General features: G+C 45.2%; 13 non-coding genes across 13 annotated transcripts; all 13 read left to right on the top strand.

Moving 5' to 3' along the window:
• The first annotated feature begins 451 nt into the window (after positions 1–451).
• On the top strand, positions 452–523 carry TRNAQ-UUG (transfer RNA glutamine (anticodon UUG)). Its single transcript has one exon. It is a non-coding gene; the product is annotated as a tRNA-Gln (tRNA).
• A 1,122-nt stretch (positions 524–1,645) lies between these two features.
• Positions 1,646–1,717, top strand: TRNAQ-UUG (transfer RNA glutamine (anticodon UUG)). The gene has a single exon. It is a non-coding gene; the product is annotated as a tRNA-Gln (tRNA).
• A 1,122-nt stretch (positions 1,718–2,839) lies between these two features.
• On the top strand, positions 2,840–2,911 carry TRNAQ-UUG (transfer RNA glutamine (anticodon UUG)). The gene has a single exon. It is a non-coding gene; the product is annotated as a tRNA-Gln (tRNA).
• A 1,122-nt stretch (positions 2,912–4,033) lies between these two features.
• TRNAQ-UUG (transfer RNA glutamine (anticodon UUG)) lies at positions 4,034–4,105 on the top strand. The gene has a single exon. It is a non-coding gene; the product is annotated as a tRNA-Gln (tRNA).
• A 1,111-nt stretch (positions 4,106–5,216) lies between these two features.
• On the top strand, positions 5,217–5,288 carry TRNAQ-UUG (transfer RNA glutamine (anticodon UUG)). Its single transcript has one exon. It is a non-coding gene; the product is annotated as a tRNA-Gln (tRNA).
• A 1,122-nt stretch (positions 5,289–6,410) lies between these two features.
• TRNAQ-UUG (transfer RNA glutamine (anticodon UUG)) lies at positions 6,411–6,482 on the top strand. Its single transcript has one exon. It is a non-coding gene; the product is annotated as a tRNA-Gln (tRNA).
• Positions 6,483–7,604: 1,122 nt separating this feature from the next.
• TRNAQ-UUG (transfer RNA glutamine (anticodon UUG)) lies at positions 7,605–7,676 on the top strand. The gene has a single exon. It is a non-coding gene; the product is annotated as a tRNA-Gln (tRNA).
• Positions 7,677–8,797: 1,121 nt separating this feature from the next.
• Positions 8,798–8,869, top strand: TRNAQ-UUG (transfer RNA glutamine (anticodon UUG)). Its single transcript has one exon. It is a non-coding gene; the product is annotated as a tRNA-Gln (tRNA).
• A 1,122-nt stretch (positions 8,870–9,991) lies between these two features.
• On the top strand, positions 9,992–10,063 carry TRNAQ-UUG (transfer RNA glutamine (anticodon UUG)). Its single transcript has one exon. It is a non-coding gene; the product is annotated as a tRNA-Gln (tRNA).
• A 1,122-nt stretch (positions 10,064–11,185) lies between these two features.
• TRNAQ-UUG (transfer RNA glutamine (anticodon UUG)) lies at positions 11,186–11,257 on the top strand. Its single transcript has one exon. It is a non-coding gene; the product is annotated as a tRNA-Gln (tRNA).
• Positions 11,258–12,368: 1,111 nt separating this feature from the next.
• On the top strand, positions 12,369–12,440 carry TRNAQ-UUG (transfer RNA glutamine (anticodon UUG)). Its single transcript has one exon. It is a non-coding gene; the product is annotated as a tRNA-Gln (tRNA).
• A 1,122-nt stretch (positions 12,441–13,562) lies between these two features.
• Positions 13,563–13,634, top strand: TRNAQ-UUG (transfer RNA glutamine (anticodon UUG)). Its single transcript has one exon. It is a non-coding gene; the product is annotated as a tRNA-Gln (tRNA).
• Positions 13,635–14,756: 1,122 nt separating this feature from the next.
• TRNAQ-UUG (transfer RNA glutamine (anticodon UUG)) lies at positions 14,757–14,828 on the top strand. Its single transcript has one exon. It is a non-coding gene; the product is annotated as a tRNA-Gln (tRNA).
• Positions 14,829–15,032: the final 204 nt, after the last annotated feature.

Genomic DNA, 15,032 nt, shown 5'->3' with positions numbered 1-15,032 from the left:
TCTACTCCTCCACAGTGATTGCCAGCATCCCATTTTGGCCCCAAAGACCTTGATTTTCTGTTCTCCCATTACTCACTCCTGAAACTCCAATTCTGCTTGCACCATCTCTGGACTTCCTCCATCATAAACAGTTCCTGCACTCTTGTCCTGCAAAGAATACATCTGTGGGCACGCAGTTTGAAAGGCATAGGCCAGCGAGCCCAGTGTGCTCTTCTCGGATCATTTGTTCTCTCCTAAAGCCCACCACCAGCCTAACCTGCAGCAGATACATTAATTTTGCCTTGGAGAGGTCTTTTTGACCCTTTCTTTCCCCTTGGTATGCAACATGTTCTGGAGTTGGTCTCAGGGTAAGTTCTATTAAGATTCAAATTTAATAGGGTTAAAGGGGAAGGGGGCTTAACCTTCGGACATATGTATACAACAAAATGGAGAGCGTATGAGATTGCTCAAGGGTTCCATGGTGTAATGGTTAGCACTCTGGACTTTGAATCCAGCGATCCGAGTTCGAATCTCGGTGGGACCTACTTTGGAGGCGCAGTGTAGATTTCTTCTTGGAATATGAATTTGTGTCTTACGGTCACAAAGGCCAGTGATAGCAGAAGCTGCTGCTAACGTGGCTGGTTGTGGATATAGTGAGCGTGGCCAGTGTAGATTTCTTCTTGGAATATGAATTTGTGTCTCACAGCCACAAAGGCCAGTGATAGCAGAAGTGGCTGCTAACATGGCTGGTTGTGGATGTATTGAGCGTGGTCAGCGTGACCTTCTTTGGAGGCTCAGCGTAGATTTCTTCTTGGAATATGAATTTGTGTCTTATGGCCACAAAGGCCAGTGATAGCAGAAGCTGCTAACTTGCTGTTTGTGGATGTAGTTTGCGTGGTCTGCCGATTGCCAAGGCAAAATGATGACGCAGAGAGCTGTATTTAAAGAGTATATCTGCAACCCTAAGTACTTTTACCAGGAGCAGGAGGGAGGGGCTAAGTTGTCCTCATTGCTCAAATTTAGCAGTACATGACAATTAGGGAAATTCATCTTATGACCACCCCACCCAACACCATCTTTGTCAAAGTTTTCTGTCCAAAGACAAGTTTTCAAGTTCAGAGGACATGGATGCTTCAGAACACCTGTGGAATTTAACACTGGTGTATCTATTTCTCCCAGTTTCTCCCATGTTCAAAGTTCTCAACAGGCCTCATCTCTACTCCTCCACAGTGATTGCCAGCATCCCATTTTGGCCCCAAAGACCTTGATTTCCTGTTCTCCCATTACTCAGTCCTGAAACTCCAATTCTGCTTGCACCATCTCTGGACTTCCTCCATCATAAACAGTTCCTGCACTCTTGTCCTGCAAAGAATACATCTGTGGGCACGCAGTTTGAAAGGCATAGGCCAGCGAGCCCAGTGTGCTCTTCTCAGATCATTTGTTCTCTCCTAAAGCCCACCACCAGCCTAACCTGCAGCAGATACATTAATTTTGCCTTGGAGAGGTCTTTTTGACCCTTTCTTTCCCCTTGGTATGCAACATGTTCTGGAGTTGGTCTCAGGGTAAGTTCTATTAAGATTCAAATTTAATAGGGTTAAAGGGGAAGGGGGCTTAACCTCCGGACATATGTATACAACAAAATGGAGAGCGTATGAGATTGCTCAAGGGTTCCATGGTGTAATGGTTAGCACTCTGGACTTTGAATCTAGCGATCCGAGTTCAAATCTCGGTGGGACCTACTTTGGAGGTGCAGTGTAGATTTCTTCTTGGAATATGAATTTGTGTCTTACGGTCACAAAGGCCAGTGATAGCAGAAGCTGCTGCTAACGTGGCTGGTTGTGGATATAGTGAGCGTGGCCAGTGTAGATTTCTTCTTGGAATATGAATTTGTGTCTCACAGCCACAAAGGCCAGTGATAGCAGAAGTGGCTGCTAACATGGCTGGTTGTGGATGTATTGAGCGTGGTCAGCGTGACCTTCTTTGGAGGCTCAGCGTAGATTTCTTCTTGGAATATGAATTTGTGTCTTATGGCCACAAAGGCCAGTGATAGCAGAAGCTGCTAACTTGCTGTTTGTGGATGTAGTTTGCGTGGTCTGCCGATTGCCAAGGCAAAATGATGACGCAGAGAGCTGTATTTAAAGAGTATATCTGCAACCCTAAGTACTTTTACCAGGAGCAGGAGGGAGGGGCTAAGTTGTCCTCGTTGCTCAAATTTAGCAGTACATGACAATTAGGGAAATTCATCTTATGACCACCCCACCCAACACCATCTTTGTCAAAGTTTTCTGTCCAAAGACAAGTTTTCAAGTTCAGAGGACATGGATGCTTCAGAACACCTGTGGAATTTAACACTGGTATATCTATTTCTCCCAGTTTCTCCCATCTTCAAAGCTCTCAACAGGCCTCATCTCTACTCCTCCACAGTGATTGCCAGCATCCCATTTTGGCCCCAAAGACCTTGATTTCCTGTTCTCCAATTACTCACTCCTGAAACTCCAATTCTGCTTGCACCATCTCTGGACTTCCTCCATCATAAACAGTTCCTGCACTCTTGTCCTGCAAAGAATACATCTGTGGGCACGCAGTTTGAAAGGCATAGACCAGCGAGCCCAGTGTGCTCTTCTCAGATCATTTGTTCTCTCCTAAAGCCCACCACCAGCCTAACCTGCAGCAGATATATTAATTTTGCCTTGGAGAGGTCTTTTTGACCCTTTCTTTCCCCTTGGTATGCAACATGTTCTGGAGTTGGTCTCAGGGTAAGTTCTATTAAGATTCAAATTTAATAGGGTTAAAGGGGAAGGGGGCTTAACCTCCGGACATATGTATACAACAAAATGGAGAGCGTATGAGATTGCTCAAGGGTTCCATGGTGTAATGGTTAGCACTCTGGACTTTGAATCCAGCGATCCGAGTTCGAATCTCGGTGGGACCTACTTTGGAGGCGCAGTGTAGATTTCTTCTTGGAATATGAATTTGTGTCTTACGGTCACAAAGGCCAGTGATAGCAGAAGCTGCTGCTAATGTGGCTGGTTGTGGATATAGTGAGCGTGGCCAGTGTAGATTTCTTCTTAGAATATGAATTTGTGTCTCACAGCCACAAAGGCCAGTGATAGCAGAAGTGGCTGCTAACATGGCTGGTTGTGGATGTATTGAGCGTGGTCAGCGTGACCTTCTTTGGAGGCTCAGCGTAGATTTCTTCTTGGAATATGAATTTGTGTCTTATGGCCACAAAGGCCAGTGATAGCAGAAGCTGCTAACTTGCTGTTTGTGGATGTAGTTTGCGTGGTCAGCCGATTGCCAAGGCAAAATGATGACGCAGAGAGCTGTATTTAAAGAGTATATCTACAACCCTAAGTACTTTTACCAGGAGCAGGAGGGAGAAGCTAAGTTGTCCTCGTTGCTCAAATTTAGCAGTACATGACAATTAGGGAAATTCATCTTATGACCACCCCACCCAACACCATCTTTGTCAAAGTTTTCTGTCCAAAGACAAGTTTTCAAGTTCAGAGGACATGGATGCTTCAGAACACCTGTGGAATTTAACACTGGTGTATCTATTTCTCCCAGTTTCTCCCATCTTCAAAGTTCTCAACAGGCCTCATCTCTACTCCTCCACAGTGATTGCCAGCATCCCATTTTGGCCCCAAAGACCTTGATTTTCTGTTCTCCCATTACTCACTCCTGAAACTCCAATTCTGCTTGCACCATCTCTGGACTTCCTCCATCATAAACAGTTCCTGCACTCTTGTCCTGCAAAGAATACATCTGTGGGCACGCAGTTTGAAAGGTATAGGCCAGCGAGCCCAGTGTGCTCTTCTCAGATCATTTGTTCTCTCCTAAAGCCCACCACCAGCCTAACCTGCAGCAGATACATTCATTTTGCCTTGGAGAGGTCTTTTTGACCCTTTCTTTCCACTTGGCATGCAACATGTTCTGGAGTTGGTCTCAGGGTAAGTTCTATTAAGATTCAAATTTAATAGGGTTAAAGGGGAAGGGGGCTTAACCTCCGGACATATGTATACAACAAAATGGAGAGCGTATGAGATTGCTCAAGGGTTCCATGGTGTAATGGTTAGCACTCTGGACCTTGAATCCAGCTATCCGAGTTCGAATCTCGGTGGGACCTACTTTGGAGGCGCAGTGTAGATTTCTTCTTGAATTTGTGTCTTACGGTCACAAAGGCCAGTGATAGCAGAAGCTGCTGCTAACGTGGCTGGTTTTGGATATAGTGAGCGTGGCCAGTGTAGATTTCTTCTTGGAATATGAATTTGTGTCTCACAGCCACAAAGGCCAGTGATAGCAGAAGTGGCTGCTAACATGGATGGTTGTGGATGTATTGAGCGTGGTCAGCGTGACCTTCTTTGGAGGCTCAGCGTATATTTCTTCTTGGAATATGATTTTGTGTCTTATGGCCACAAAGGCCAGTGATAGCAGAAGCTGCTAACTTGCTGTTTGTGGATGTAGTTTGCGTGGTCTGCCGATTGCCAAGGCAAAATGATGATGCAGAGAGCTGTATTTAAAGAGTATATCTGCAACCCTAAGTACTTTTACCAGGAGCAGGAGGGAGGGGCTAAGTTGTCCTCGTTGCTCAAATTTAGCAGTACATGACAATTAGGGAAATTCATCTTATGACCACCCCACCCAACACCATCTTTGTCAAAGTTTTCTGTTCAAAGACAAGTTTTCAAGTTCAGAGGACATGGATGCTTCAGAACACCTGTGGAATTTAACACTGGTGTATCTATTTCTCCCAGTTTCTCCCATCTTCAAAGTTCTCAACAGGCCTCATCTCTACTCCTCCACAGTGATTGCCAGCATCCCATTTTGGCCCCAAAGACCTTGATTTTCTGTTCTCCCATTACTCACTCCTGAAACTCCAATTCTGCTTGCACCATCTCTGGACTTCCTCCATCATAAACAGTTCCTGCACTCTTGTCCTGCAAAGAATACCTCTGTGGGCACGCAGTTTGAAAGGCATAGGCCAGCGAGCCCAGTGTGCTCTTCTCAGATCATTTGTTCTCTCCTAAAGCCCACCACCAGCCTAACCTGCAGCAGATATATTAATTTTGCCTTGGAGAGGTCTTTTTGACCCTTTCTTTCCCCTTGGTATGCAACATGTTCTGGAGTTGGTCTCAGGGTAAGTTCTATTAAGATTCAAATTTAATAGGGTTAAAGGGGAAGGGGGCTTAACCTCCGGACATATGTATACAACAAAATGGAGCGCTTGATTCCTCAAGGGTTCCATGGTGTAATGGTTAGCACTCTGGACTTTGAATCCAGCGATCCGAGTTCAAATCTCGGTGGGACCTACTTTGGAGGCGCAGTGTAGATTTCTTCTTGGAATATGAATATGTGTCTTACGGTCACAAAGGCCAGTGATAGCAGAAGCTGCTGCTAATGTGGCTGGTTGTGGATATAGTGAGCGTGGCCAGTGTAGATTTCTTCTTAGAATATGAATTTGTGTCTCACAGCCACAAAGGCCAGTGATAGCAGAAGTGGCTGCTAACATGGCTGGTTGTGGATGTATTGAGCGTGGTCAGCGTGACCTTCTTTGGAGGCTCAGCGTAGATTTCTTCTTGGAATATGAATTTGTGTCTTATGGCCACAAAGGCCAGTGATAGCAGAAGCTGCTAACTTGCTGTTTGTGGATGTAGTTTGCGTGGTCAGCCGATTGCCAAGGCAAAATGATGACGCAGAGAGCTGTATTTAAAGAGTATATCTGCAACCCTAAGTACTTTTACCAGGAGCAGGAGGGAGAAGCTAAGTTGTCCTCGTTGCTCAAATTTAGCAGTACATGACAATTAGGGAAATTCATCTTATGACCACCCCACCCAACACCATCTTTGTCAAAGTTTTCTGTCCAAAGACAAGTTTTCAAGTTCAGAGGACATGGATGCTTCAGAACACCTATGGAATTTAACACTGGTGTATCTATTTCTCCCAGTTTCTCCCATCTTCAAAGTTCTCAACAGGCCTCATCTCTACTCCTCCACAGTGATTGCCAGCATCCCATTTTGGCCCCAAAGACCTTGATTTTCTGTTCTCCCATTACTCACTCCTGAAACTCCAATTCTGCTTGCACCATCTCTGGACTTCCTCCATCATAAACAGTTCCTGCACTCTTGTCCTGCAAAGAATACATCTGTGGGCACGCAGTTTGAAAGGCATAGGTCAGCGAGCCCAGTGTGCTCTTCTCAGATCATTTGTTCTCTCCTAAAGCCCACCACCAGCCTAACCTGCAGCAGATACATTAATTTTGCCTTGGAGAGGTCTTTTTGACCCTTTCTTTCCCCTTGGTATGCAACATGTTCTGGAGTTGGTCTCAGGGTAAGTTCTATTAAGATTCAAATTTAATAGGGTTAAAGGGGAAGGGGGCTTAACCTCCGGACATATGTATACAACAAAATGGAGAGCGTATGAGATTGCTCAAGGGTTCCATGGTGTAATGGTTAGCACTCTGGACTTTGAAACCAGCGATCCGAGTTCGAATCTCGGTGGGACCTACTTTGGAGGCGCAGTGTAGATTTCTTCTTGGAATATGAATTTGTGTCTTACGGTCACAAAGGCCAGTGATAGCAAAAGCTGTTGCTAACGTGGCTGGTTGTGGATATAGTGAGCGTGGCCAGTGTAGATTTCTTCTTGGAATATGAATTTGTGTCTCACAGCCACAAAGGCCAGTGATAGCAGAAGTGGCTGCTAACATGGCTGGTTGTGGATGTATTGAGCGTGGTCAGCGTGACCTTCTTTGGAGGCTCAGCATAGATTTCTTCTTGGAATATGAATTTGTGTCTTATGGCCACAAAGGCCAGTGATAGCAGAAGCTGCTAACTTGCTGTTTGTGGATGTAGTTTGCGTGGTCAGCCGATTGCCAAGGCAAAATGATGACGCAGAGAGCTGTATTTAAAGAGTATATCTGCAACCCTAAGTACTTTTACCAGGAGCAGGAGGGAGGGGCTAAGTTCTCCTCGTTGCTCAAATTTAGCAGTACATGACAATTAGGGAAATTCATCTTATAACCACCCCACCCAACACCATCTTTGTCAAAGTTTTCTGTCCAAAGACAAGTTTTCAAGTTCAGAGGACATGGATGCTTCAGAACACCTGTGGAATTTAACACTGGTGTATCTATTTCTCCCAGTTTCTCCCATGTTCAAAGTTCTCAACAGGCCTCATCTCTACTCCTCCACAGTGATTGCCAGCATCCCATTTTGGCCCCAAAGACCTTGATTTCCTGTTCTCCCATTACTCACTCCTGAAACTCCAATTCTGCTTGCACCATCTCTGGACTTCCTCCATCATAAACAGTTCCTGCACTCTTGTCCTGCAAAGAATACATCTGTGGGCACGCAGTTTGAAAGGCATAGGCCAGCGAGCCCAGTGTGCTCTTCTCAGATCATTTGTTCTCTCCTAAAGCCCACCACCAGCCTAACCTGCAGCAGATATATTAATTTTGCCTTGGAGAGGTCTTTTTGACCCTTTCTTTCCCCTTGGTATGCAACATGTTCTGGAGTTGGTCTCAGGGTAAGTTCTATTAAGATTCAAATTTAATAGGGTTAAAGGGGAAGGGGGCTTAACCTCTGGACATATGTATACAACAAAATGGAGAGCGTACGAGATTGCTCAAGGGTTCCATGGTGTAATGGTTAGCACTCTGGACTTTGAATCTAGCGATCCGAGTTCAAATCTCTGTGGGACCTACTTTGGAGGTGCAGTGTAGATTTCTTCTTGGAATATTAATTTGTGTCTTACGGTCACAAAGGCCAGTGATAGCAGAAGCTGCTGCTAACGTGGCTGGTTGTGGATATAGTGAGCGTGGCAGTGTAGATTTCTTCTTGGAATATGAATTTGTGTCTCACAGCCACAAAGGCCAGTGATAGCAGAAGTGGCTGCTAACATGGCTGGTTGTGGATGTATTGAGCGTGGTCAGCGTGACCTTCTTTGGAGGCTCAGCGTAGATTTCTTCTTGGAATATGAATTTGTGTCTTATGGCCACAAAGGCCAGTGATAGCAGAAGCTGCTAACTTGCTGTTTGTGGATGTAGTTTGCGTGGTCTGCCGATTGCCAAGGCAAAATGATGACGCAGAGAGCTGTATTTAAAGAGTATATCTGCAACCCTAAGTACTTTTACCAGGAGCAGGAGGGAGGGGCTAAGTTGTCCTCGTTGCTCAAATTTAGCAGTACATGACAATTAGGGAAATTCATCTTATGACCACCCCACCCAACACCATCTTTGTCAAAGTTTTCTGTCCAAAGACAAGTTTTCAAGTTCAGAGGACATGGATGCTTCAGAACACCTGTGGAATTTAACACTGATATATGTATTTCTCCCAGTTTCTCCCATCTTCAAAGTTCTCAACAGGCCTCATCTCTACTCCTCCACAGTGATTGCCAGCATCCCATTTTGCCCCCAAAGACCTTGATTTCCTGTTCTCCAATTACTCACTCCTGAAACTCCAATTCTGCTTGCACCATCTCTGGACTTCCTCCATCATAAACAGTTCCTGCACTCTTGTCCTGCAAAGAATACATCTGTGGGCACGCAGTTTGAAAGGCATAGACCAGCGAGCCCAGTGTGCTCTTCTCAGATCATTTGTTCTCTCCTAAAGCCCACCACCAGCCTAACCTGCAGCAGATACATTAATTTTGCCTTGGAGAGGTCTTTTTGACCCTTTCTTTCCCCTTGGTATGCAACATGTTCTGGAGTTGGTCTCAGGGTAAGTTCTATTAAGATTCAAATTTAATAGGGTTAAAGGGGAAGGGGGCTTAACCTCCGGACATATGTATACAACAAAATGGAGAGCGTATGAGATTGCTCAAGGGTTCCATGGTGTAATGGTTAGCACTCTGGACTTTGAATCCAGCGATCCGAGTTCGAATCTCGGTGGGACCTACTTTGGAGGCGAAGTGTAGATTTCTTCTTGGAATATGAATTTGTGTCTTACGGTCACAAAGGCCAGTGATAGCAGAAGCTGCTGCTAATGTGGCTGGTTGTGGATATAGTGAGCGTGGCCAGTGTAGATTTCTTCTTAGAATATGAATTTGTGTCTCACAGCCACAAAGGCCAGTGATAGCAGAAGTGGCTGCTAACATGGCTGGTTGTGGATGTATTGAGCGTGGTCAGCGTGACCTTCTTTGGAGGCTCAGCGTAGATTTCTTCTTGGAATATGAATTTGTGTCTTATGGCCACAAAGGCCAGTGATAGCAGAAGCTGCTAACTTGCTGTTTGTGGATGTAGTTTGCGTGGTCTGCCGATTGCCAAGGCAAAATGATGACGCAGAGAGCTGTATTTAAAGAGTATATCTGCAACCCTAAGTACTTTTACCAGGAGCAGGAGGGAGGGGCTAAGTTGTCCTCGTTGCTCAAATTTAGCAGTACATGACAATTAGGGAAATTCATCTTATGACCACCCCACCCAACACCATCTTTGTCAAAGTTTTCTGTCCAAAGACAAGTTTTCAAGTTCAGAGGACATGGATGCTTCAGAACACCTGTGGAATTTAACACTGGTATATCTATTTCTCCCAGTTTCTCCCATCTTCAAAGCTCTCAACAGGCCTCATCTCTACTCCTCCACAGTGATTGCCAGCATCCCATTTTGGCCCCAAAGACCTTGATTTCCTGTTCTCCAATTACTCACTCCTGAAACTCCAATTCTGCTTGCACCATCTCTGGACTTCCTCCATCATAAACAGTTCCTGCACTCTTGTCCTGCAAAGAATACATCTGTGGGCACGCAGTTTGAAAGGCATAGACCAGCGAGCCCAGTGTGCTCTTCTCAGATCATTTGTTCTCTCCTAAAGCCCACCACCAGCCTAACCTGCAGCAGATATATTAATTTTGCCTTGGAGAGGTCTTTTTGACCCTTTCTTTCCCCTTGGTATGCAACATGTTCTGGAGTTGGTCTCAGGGTAAGTTCTATTAAGATTCAAATTTAATAGGGTTAAAGGGGAAGGGGGCTTAACCTCCGGACATATGTATACAACAAAATGGAGAGCATATGAGATTGCTCAAGGGTTCCATGGTGTAATGGTTAGCACTCTGGACATTGAATCCAGCGATCCGAGTTCGAATCTCGGTGGGACCTACTTTGGAGGCGCAGTGTAGATTTCTTCTTGGAATATGAATTTGTGTCTTACGGTCACAAAGGCCAGTGATAGCAGAAGCTGCTGCTAATGTGGCTGGTTGTGGATATAGTGAGCGTGGCCAGTGTAGATTTCTTCTTAGAATATGAATTTGTGTCTCACAGCCACAAAGGCCAGTGATAGCAGAAGTGGCTGCTAACATGGCTGGTTGTGGATGTATTGAGCGTGGTCAGCGTGACCTTCTTTGGAGGCTCAGCGTAGATTTCTTCTTGGAATATGAATTTGTGTCTTATTGCCACAAAGGCCAGTGATAGCAGAAGCTGCTAACTTGCTGTTTGTGGATGTAGTTTGCGTGGTCAGCCGATTGCCAAGGCAAAATGATGACGCAGAGAGCTGTATTTAAAGAGTATATCTGCAACCCTAAGTACTTTTACCAGGAGCAGGAGGGAGAAGCTAAGTTGTCCTCGTTGCTCAAATTTAGCAGTACATGACAATTAGGGAAATTCATCTTATGACCACCCCACCCAACACCATCTTTGTCAAAGTTTTCTGTCCAAAGACAAGTTTTCAAGTTCAGAGGACATGGATGCTTCAGAACACCTGTGGAATTTAACACTGGTGTATCTATTTCTCCCAGTTTCTCCCATCTTCAAAGTTCTCAACAGGCCTCATCTCTACTCCTCCACAGTGATTGCCAGCATCCCATTTTGGCCCCAAAGACCTTGATTTTCTGTTCTCCCATTACTCACTCCTGAAACTCCAATTCTGCTTGCACCATCTCTGGACTTCCTCCATCATAAACAGTTCCTGCACTCTTGTCCTGCAAAGAATACATCTGTGGGCACGCAGTTTGAAAGGTATAGGCCAGCGAGCCCAGTGTGCTCTTCTCAGATCATTTGTTCTCTCCTAAAGCCCACCACCAGCCTAACCTGCAGCAGATACATTCATTTTGCCTTGGAGAGGTCTTTTTGACCCTTTCTTTCCACTTGGCATGCAACATGTTCTGGAGTTGGTCTCAGGGTAAGTTCTATTAAGATTCAAATTTAATAGGGTTAAAGGGGAAGGGGGCTTAACCTCCGGACATATGTATACAACAAAATGGAGAGCGTATGAGATTGCTCAAGGGTTCCATGGTGTAATGGTTAGCACTCTGGACTTTGAATCCAGCTATCCGAGTTCGAATCTCGGTGGGACCTACTTTGGAGGCGCAGTGTAGATTTCTTCTTGAATTTGTGTCTTACGGTCACAAAGGCCAGTGATAGCAGAAGCTGCTGCTAACGTGGCTGGTTGTGGATATAGTGAGCGTGGCCAGTGTAGATTTCTTCTTGGAATATGAATTTGTGTCTCACAGCCACAAAGGCCAGTGATAGCAGAAGTGGCTGCTAACATGGATGGTTGTGGATGTATTGAGCGTGGTCAGCGTGACCTTCTTTGGAGGCTCAGCGTATATTTCTTCTTGGAATATGATTTTGTGTCTTATGGCCACAAAGGCCAGTGATAGCAGAAGCTGCTAACTTGCTGTTTGTGGATGTAGTTTGCGTGGTCTGCCGATTGCCAAGGCAAAATGATGATGCAGAGAGCTGTATTTAAAGAGTATATCTGCAACCCTAAGTACTTTTACCAGGAGCAGGAGGGAGGGGCTAAGTTGTCCTCGTTGCTCAAATTTAGCAGTACATGACAATTAGGGAAATTCATCTTATGACCACCCCACCCAACACCATCTTTGTCAAAGTTTTCTGTTCAAAGACAAGTTTTCAAGTTCAGAGGACATGGATGCTTCAGAACACCTGTGGAATTTAACACTGGTGTATCTATTTCTCCCAGTTTCTCCCATCTTCAAAGTTCTCAACAGGCCTCATCTCTACTCCTCCACAGTGATTGCCAGCATCCCATTTTGGCCCCAAAGACCTTGATTTTCTGTTCTCCCATTACTCACTCCTGAAACTCCAATTCTGCTTGCACCATCTCTGGACTTCCTCCATCATAAACAGTTCCTGCACTCTTGTCCTGCAAAGAATACCTCTGTGGGCACGCAGTTTGAAAGGCATAGGCCAGCGAGCCCAGTGTGCTCTTCTCAGATCATTTGTTCTCTCCTAAAGCCCACCACCAGCCTAACCTGCAGCAGATATATTAATTTTGCCTTGGAGAGGTCTTTTTGACCCTTTCTTTCCCCTTGGTATGCAACATGTTCTGGAGTTGGTCTCAGGGTAAGTTCTATTAAGATTCAAATTTAATAGGGTTAAAGGGGAAGGGGGCTTAACCTCCGGACATATGTATACAACAAAATGGAGAGCTTGATTCCTCAAGGGTTCCATGGTGTAATGGTTAGCACTCTGGACTTTGAATCCAGCGATCCGAGTTCAAATCTCGGTGGGACCTACTTTGGAGGCGCAGTGTAGATTTCTTCTTGGAATATGAATATGTGTCTTACGGTCACAAAGGCCAGTGATAGCAGAAGCTGCTGCTAATGTGGCTGGTTGTGGATATAGTGAGCGTGGCCAGTGTAGATTTCTTCTTAGAATATGAATTTGTGTCTCACAGCCACAAAGGCCAGTGATAGCAGAAGTGGCTGCTAACATGGCTGGTTGTGGATGTATTGAGCGTGGTCAGCGTGACCTTCTTTGGAGGCTCAGCGTAGATTTCTTCTTGGAATATGAATTTGTGTCTTATGGCCACAAAGGCCAGTGATAGCAGAAGCTGCTAACTTGCTGTTTGTGGATGTAGTTTGCGTGGTCAGCCGATTGCCAAGGCAAAATGATGACGCAGAGAGCTGTATTTAAAGAGTATATCTGCAACCCTAAGTACTTTTACCAGGAGCAGGAGGGAGAAGCTAAGTTGTCCTCGTTGCTCAAATTTAGCAGTACATGACAATTAGGGAAATTCATCTTATGACCACCCCACCCAACACCATCTTTGTCAAAGTTTTCTGTCCAAAGACAAGTTTTCAAGTTCAGAGGACATGGATGCTTCAGAACACCTATGGAATTTAACACTGGTGTATCTATTTCTCCCAGTTTCTCCCATCTTCAAAGTTCTCAACAGGCCTCATCTCTACTCCTCCACAGTGATTGCCAGCATCCCATTCTGGCCCCAAAGACCTTGATTTTCTGTTCTCCCATTACTCACTCCTGAAACTCCAATTCTGCTTGCACCATCTCTGGACTTCCTCCATCATAAACAGTTCCTGCACTCTTGTCCTGCAAAGAATACATCTGTGGGCACGCAGTTTGAAAGGCATAGGTCAGCGAGCCCAGTGTGCTCTTCTCAGATCATTTGTTCTCTCCTAAAGCCCACCACCAGCCTAACCTGCAGCAGATACATTAATTTTGCCTTGGAGAGGTCTTTTTGACCCTTTCTTTCCCCTTGGTATGCAACATGTTCTGGAGTTGGTCTCAGGGTAAGTTCTATTAAGATTCAAATTTAATAGGGTTAAAGGGGAAGGGGGCTTAACCTCCGGACATATGTATACAACAAAATGGAGAGCGTATGAGATTGCTCAAGGGTTCCATGGTGTAATGGTTAGCACTCTGGACTTTGAATCCAGCGATCCAGGTTCGAATCTCGGTGGGACCTACTTTGGAGGCGCAGTGTAGATTTCTTCTTGGAATATGAATTTGTGTCTTACGGTCACAAAGGCCAGTGATAGCAGAAGCTGCTGCTAACGTGGCTGGTTGTGGATATAGTGAGCGTGGCCAGTGTAGATTTCTTCTTGGAATATGAATTTGTGTCTCACAGCCACAAAGGCCAGTGATAGCAGAAGTGGCTGCTAACATGGCTGGTTGTGGATGTATTGAGCGTGGTCAGCGTGACCTTCTTTGGAGGCTCAGCGTAGATTTCTTCTTGGAATATGAATTTGTGTCTTATGGCCACAAAGGCCAGTGATAGCAGAAGCTGCTAACTTGCTGTTTGTGGATGTAGTTTGCGTGGTCTGCCGATTGCCAAGGCAAAATGATGACGCAGAGAGCTGTATTTAAAGAGTATATCTGCAACCCTAAGTACTTTTACCAGGAGCAGGAGGGAGGGGCTAAGTTGTCCTCATTGCTCAAATTTAGCAGTACATGACAATTAGGGAAATTCATCTTATGACCACCCCACCCAACACCATCTTTGTCAAAGTTTTCTGTCCAAAGACAAGTTTTCAAGTTCAGAGGACATGGATGCTTCAGAACACCTGTGGAATTTAACACTGGTGTATCTATTTCTCCCAGTTTCTCCCATGTTCAAAGTTCTCAACAGGCCTCATCTCTACTCCTCCACAGTGATTGCCAGCATCCCATTTTGGCCCCAAAGACCTTGATTTTCTGTTCTCCAATTACTCACTCCTGAAACTCCAATTCTGCTTGCACCATCTCTGGACTTCCTCCATCATAAACAGTTCCTGCACTCTTGTCCTGCAAAGAATACATCTGTGGGCACGCAGTTTGAAAGGCATAGACCAGCGAGCCCAGTGTGCTCTTCTCAGATCATTTGTTCTCTCCTAAAGCCCACCACCAGCCTAACCTGCAGCAGATATATTAATTTTGCCTTGGAGAGGTCTTTTTGACCCTTTCTTTTCCCTTGGTATGCAACATGTTCTGGAGTTGGTCTCAGGGTAAGTTCTATTAAGATTCAAATTTAATAGGGTTAAAGGGGAAGGAGGCTTAACCTCTGGACATATGTATACAACAAAATGGAGAGCGTACGAGATTGCTCAAGGGTTCCATGGTGTAATGGTTAGCACTCTGGACTTTGAATCCAGCCATCTGAGTTCAAATCTCGGTGGGACCTACTTTGGAGGCGCAGTGTAGATTTCTTCTTGGAATATGAATTTGTGTCTTACTGTCATAAAGGCCAGTGATAGCAGAAGCTGCTGCTAATGTGGCTGGTTGTGGATATAGTGAGCGTGGCCAGTATAGATTTCTTCTTAGAATATGAATTTGTGTCTCACAGCCACAAAGGCCAGTGATAGCAGAAGTGGCTGCTAACATGGCT

This window comes from Aquarana catesbeiana, linkage group LG04, assembly GCF_042186555.1.
Source record: "Aquarana catesbeiana isolate 2022-GZ linkage group LG04, ASM4218655v1, whole genome shotgun sequence".
Lineage (NCBI taxonomy): Eukaryota > Metazoa > Chordata > Amphibia > Anura > Ranidae > Aquarana > Aquarana catesbeiana.
Note: the sequence above shows the minus strand (reverse complement) of the source record. Positions and strands in the feature narration are given on the sequence as shown.